This window comes from Prionailurus bengalensis, chromosome D2 (assembly GCF_016509475.1).
Source record: "Prionailurus bengalensis isolate Pbe53 chromosome D2, Fcat_Pben_1.1_paternal_pri, whole genome shotgun sequence".
Taxonomy (NCBI): Eukaryota; Metazoa; Chordata; class Mammalia; order Carnivora; family Felidae; genus Prionailurus; species Prionailurus bengalensis.
This window is the reverse complement of record NC_057351.1, coordinates 86942679-86948160: the sequence shown is the minus strand read 5'-3', so window position 1 is coordinate 86948160 and position 5482 is coordinate 86942679. Positions and strand designations below refer to the sequence as shown.

General features: G+C 54.0%; 1 long non-coding RNA gene across 1 annotated transcript; it reads left to right on the top strand.

Moving 5' to 3' along the window:
• The first annotated feature begins 3225 nt into the window (after nt 1-3225).
• LOC122493560 lies at nt 3226-4545 on the top strand. The gene is made up of 2 exons (XR_006299925.1): nt 3226-3812; nt 4381-4545. It is a non-coding gene; the product is annotated as an uncharacterized LOC122493560 (long non-coding RNA).
• The last annotated feature ends 937 nt before the right edge of the window (nt 4546-5482 follow it).

Sequence of the window (5482 nt, the reverse complement as noted above, 5' to 3'; positions counted from 1 at the left end):
TGCCAGGGTTCCTGTCCGGCCCATCTCCTGGGTGACAGGCAAAACTGCCAGCTTGGGGGGGCCCAGAGCAGGGAAGGGAGCCAGGGGGCTCCTGGGACCACAGGACCCAGGAGACCCTGTAGCCTGGATCTGTAGCAAGACCCTGGGGCCCTGGGGCCAGGCCGGTCGCCTGCAGAGGGAAAGTGTTCGCCTTTGAAAGTGATCTCCTGGAATGTTCCTGAACCCTGCTCAAGACAGGACACCTGGCCAGAGATACCGAGGGACTGTGAGGTCCACACTGGCACCAGGCTGAGGCAGACGTGGCCATGTGCTTGGGGACCCGTCCACCAGGAGCTCCAGAGTCCCTGCAGGAGCAAACGTGCATCTCAGGGCTGGGGGCCCTTCCTGCCTGCGAGCCTCAGCCGGCACCACCCAGCCCTGGAACGGGGGGGGGGGGGTCCCGCACCACATCACATCGGGCCAGGGGGCTCTTTGCGGCAAAGGCGGAGTCCGGGAGGGCCAGGAGCCGTCAGGGGCCAAATGCAGGCCTTGCCTAGAACGCGGCACCCCTCTGCCCCACGCACCTGGTGTTTCTAGAGAGAAACCCGCTGCCTCCCGGATTCGTATCCCGGCCTCGGCCTGTGTCCAGACGCTTCCTTGTCCCCACAGGGCCCCTCGTGCCCAGGTTCCCTGTGTCTCTTGCAGAAAGGCTTCTGCGTCGGGTCCTGACTTGCTCATGTGTAAGCTCGTGTCTCAGTGTTTCCAAGGATCTTCTAGAAGCAGACACTTCTCCTTCTCTAGAGGTTGATGCCAAAGGGAAGGGGGTCCATCCTCTTTCCCCCTAAGAGGCCCGTGCTGCTGTGGCCTTAAATAGCTCTGAGGCTAGACAGCTAGGAGAGGGTAATGACCTTGGACAAGTCTTATTTTTAAATGTATCTGCTCAGGTTGCAAGAGGAGGCTCGTATAATCTGCACCCGGGATGTTTACTGAGTCTGAGGGGAACCTTTGAAAATAAAGGAGGCAGGGAGTGGGAAGAAGAGAAGGAGAGAGACACAGAGAGACACAGAGAGAAGGGAGAGATAGAGACAGAGAGAGAAGAAGGTAGGGAGGAGCCCCAGGGCCAGCACAGATAGGAATGGGGCTGCCCCGGGCCACCTGGTGGCAGTCAGGTTCCACTAGGGGCAGAGGTCACCTGGCCGGCCACCCAGAGGGCTGCCTGACCGTCTGGGGTCCACGGAGCAGACCCTCAGGCCGTCCATGATCCTCCTGACATTGGAGCAGGTGCACCATGGAGAGGGCTCCGTGAAGCCAGCCCGGGTGGAGCTGAGCCGCGCAGGGGGTCCGCACAGCCCCGGGGAGGGAGCTGGGGCCTGTGCGATGCAGGCGGCGGGTGATTCCTGGCAGGCTGGCGTCCGTCCGAGATTGGGGGAAGCCCCGGGGCACCAGCGGCCATCGCAGGCATGGGCGTCCCGGGCACTGAGGCCCAGCAAGGGCGTCTGGGTGGAAGACACCATACACGGCAGGAGGCAAGGTCATGGGTCACCTTTCCTGGGAGGGACCCACAGGGATTGCACTCGGTGCGTTTGCCACAGAGTCCTGACCCCGCAGGACGGGGCTGAGTCGCCACCAAGACTGTGGACCCCTCACTGCAGCCCGGGGCAAGTTCAGCACACCCTGCTCCCCAAATCCTCGACGGAAACCATCCAATGTGACGGGCAGAGAGAAAAATGATGCTAGGAACGCACAGAGAATAGCAGCGTCATGTGGCCTAACACCTGTGCGCTGGAGCCCAGGGGTCGAGGAAAAAGACAACAGGGCAGGAAAAAACCTGAAGAAATAATGGCCCAAATTTTCCTAGATTTGATGAAGAACAATCGTACGGATGCATGGGGCAAATCCAAAGGGAAATAAATACAAAGGAACCACACCCTGTGGGGCTGGAAACTACAAAGAAAGAGAAATTTTTTTAAGTAGCTGGAGGAAAAACTTGGTTCTTTAGAAAGATTAATACAATTTCGATGTGTCCCTAGGAGATTCATCGGAGAACAAAGCACAGGTTGCCGACGCCAGGAGGTGGGGAGGAGAGCCAACCACAGAGCCCCGGTCATTAAAAGGCAAATGGAGGGATATGAGAAGAACGTTTAGGTTGATAAAGCTGATCGCTAAGATGAAATGCAAAAACTCCTTGAAAAACACAACTTACCCAAACCGTCATGGAACAGAACAGAAGTCTGCGTGCCAACCCAAGTTAAGGGTCATTCTGCAGACTGACTTGTGCTGTACAAGAATCTCAAGGGTAAGAAATATGGAGACGGGCTAAAAAAAACCTGTTCAAGATTAAAGGGGAAAGAAAATTCGGACTTCGTGAATATTTTATCGACGGAGAGCAAACCGAGCGACTGAAAGTGGCCTCATTTGGGGTTTTCTTTGACAGTTACCTCCTTTTGCTCATTCTCTCGCTTGAGCCGAGAGAGGGGCCCGCTGGTTAACACTGTGCCTTCCCCCAAGGGCACCTGAAGGTCGATTCTCATCGGCCCAGCCAGTGGCCAGTGAAAAGCACTTAGGACCTTGGAGGGGACACGGCTCGTAAGAGAGATTATGAACATCGCTGTCAGGAGGGTAAAAGCTGTTTGTCAGAATAGAATGACCGATGTAATCAATAGATTGGTTCATGAATTCAACTAAGTGGCTAAATCATCATCAGATTCAGGATTGACTTTTCCAAGCCGATCTGGATTTTCATTTTCTCCTGAGTTATTTACATGGGCACGGCACGATGTGATCACACGCACTCTCCCTTGTTCAGCCGGTAACTAGTCTACGGTGACGTGATTGTCCAGTCGACTCTGGCTAAAGGGTCCTAGATCTGTGCTGTAATTACAGATTTTGCACTGGGTAGTGCCTTTCCAAGGAGGCTGAGGTGCGTTTTTTTTTTGTTGATGCTTTCCCAAGAAACAGAGTCCCCAGGCTCCGATGTGTGGGAAACGTTGCCCTCCGTTGAGGGTGAATGCCCGGAGAGCTTTTGGGCCAGGTGCCGACACGCCTCCGAACGTCGCATGGGCGCCTTGCCGCGCTGAACCCCTCAGGGCGACGCAGGGCAGGTCCGGCGTGAGGAGGCCGTGTGGCAGGCGAGCCTTCGTCCAACTCAGGCCTCCGTGTGGTGTCGGCAATCAGAACTTTAATGAGAGGCATTTCTATGGAAACAGAAGGAAAACAAGGGCTAATAGTTACTATTATAAACTCCATTTCTCAGTTTGGAGAGCAGCCGGTCGAGAACATTTCTGGCTTTGGGCTTCCAGCGTCTTTAGATGGTGGACAAAGGGTGGCCGTTCCATCGTGCTGGGCGCTCCTGGTTTGCAGCTCGAGGTCCCTGCTGGTGTCGGCAGGTGTCCCAGTGAAGTCTCTGCGAGGTCCAGGCAGAGGCAGGCAGAGCGTTATGCCGACAGGACCCGCGGTGGTGACGCCCCTGAAGTTTACGGCAAGCCGTCTGCCGTCATCAAGCTGTTGGGCCTTTGGGAGAAGGGCAGTTTAAGTGCCAGTGATCCCAAGTCAGGAAGGTGGGAGGGAAATCGGAAACGTCAGTTTGGAGAGTTGTAGCCAGATAGCTGAGGAAACCAGAAGAGTTCGGGACCCAGGAGCGGAATCTGGCGAGGGGCTGCGGCTTTCTACCGAACGGTTGCTCTTTCTACTCCCGGCCTGTTTTTACCAACGATAATCGCGGCCAGAAAAAGTAAATCTAGTCTCACCGACCACGGCCTGGTTATTTACATAAGTGCAGTGGGAACGATGATTTTATGCGTATTCTCAAATACAACGTTCCGGTCAAAGCTTTGGTAAGATCCAGGGGGCTTTATGGGCTCCCACAGTCAATCTTGGTTCCTTAAAACTGTCCAGGAATAAGGAATCTCAGAGATTTTTTTAAAGCATCCCCAGGCTAAGAAACCAAGTCAGAGACTCATCCAATTGTTTCCTGTTCCAAGGAGAACAGATCCCTCTTGAACTTAGGTCAAAACCTATATCGTCGTGAATATAAGATATTTCGATAGGACTTTCTGAATTCCGGAGGGATCAGAAAAAAATAAATGCTTCATTTCTGTTTATGCAAAAGTATATTTCCCCAAACTGCTGTGATTTACGGATAGCTTAAAAGAAAGGAGAAAGGGGATTCTCTAGATCTGGAAAACAAAACACTAAAGAACTAACAATGCTTTGAAGAAAAAGTTATAAAACTTATAACCACCCCATTAGTTCATTCGATCCCAAGTAACCAATTCTCGGTTCACTTGGGTTGGAGCGGGCGGGCCGATGTATGAATCGGTTTCTTCATTAGAGTTGTAGAAATTCTCACCGAGTTCAACGGCTGGATCCTAAAGTTCTCACCTGTGTTCTGGTCCTTTCCAGGACTCTCCGTGGAGATGAAGTCTTTCTACCTGTGCTTGATTGCAAACACTCTCAGGGAAGAATCAAGAGCCAATAGTAACTAACTGTGAAATACAAAAGTTGCAAAAATGGCCACGGTGAAAAGATCTGGTGAGAGCTCGCTATTAAAGAGGGATGCATTGATGAGGACATTTGGTTATTTCGGTAACATATAGCATTTCGAGCTAGTAATTAGAGAGAGACTATACGGATGGCAGGACATTGACAAATTTCTAGGCATTTTATGTAATTCTGAAACACATTAATCAACACGCACCCAAACAAATAAAACCTAAAGAAGTTAAGTCACAAACACCATCTCTGCAGCCCTACCTCAGACCCGCTGAATCAGAGTCTCCAAAAACTCAGAATTACGGGTGCCCATGAGTTCATGACTTTCCTGTGGCAGTCGCTGGGTCCGGCCGGGGTTTAAGCCCACTGCCTGGCGAGCACGGGGCAGAATGAGCCTGGCCCGACTCTGGGCTCCCACAGGCCGGCTCCACGCACCCCTCCCAACAATTAACGGGCATCCGCCAGGTTGCTTCACCGTCCCTCACCGTCACTTCCCCAGCCGCCAGCTGCAAACACTTGATCCCCGGAGGAGGCGGGAGGGGGCTTAGAGGAGAGAGGGGAGGTCATTACTGATCGTGAGGCTCCTCCCGCCCAAGCGCGAGGTGGACCCTCTGCGGGCCAGGAGCCCTCCCGCGCACCAGCGCCGGCGGCCCCGGGGGCAGAAGCCGCCCTCACCTCGCGCTCCCACGGCCGCTGAAAGCCTGGCGTGGGGCTCGCTGGGAGCCTTCTTCCACACCAGCGTCTTTTGAGTGATCACTGTGATTTATCATAGAAATGAATGTGTGGTCTTTGCCGGCTCCTGGCACAGAGCTCCTAAAACTCTTGGAATTTCCTAAGTGATGCGCCTAAAGGTGCCTTTTGTTCTGTGAACGAGGTGACCCTGGGCCGCCCCTCGGCCGCTGCAGGGTGGGGGCTGGGGTCCAGGAACCAGCTCAGAGATGGGGGCTTGGAGCGCTCATCCCGCCCCGGCCTCGGGCTAGAAACCCAGAAGGGGGTGTCCGGAGAGCTTCCG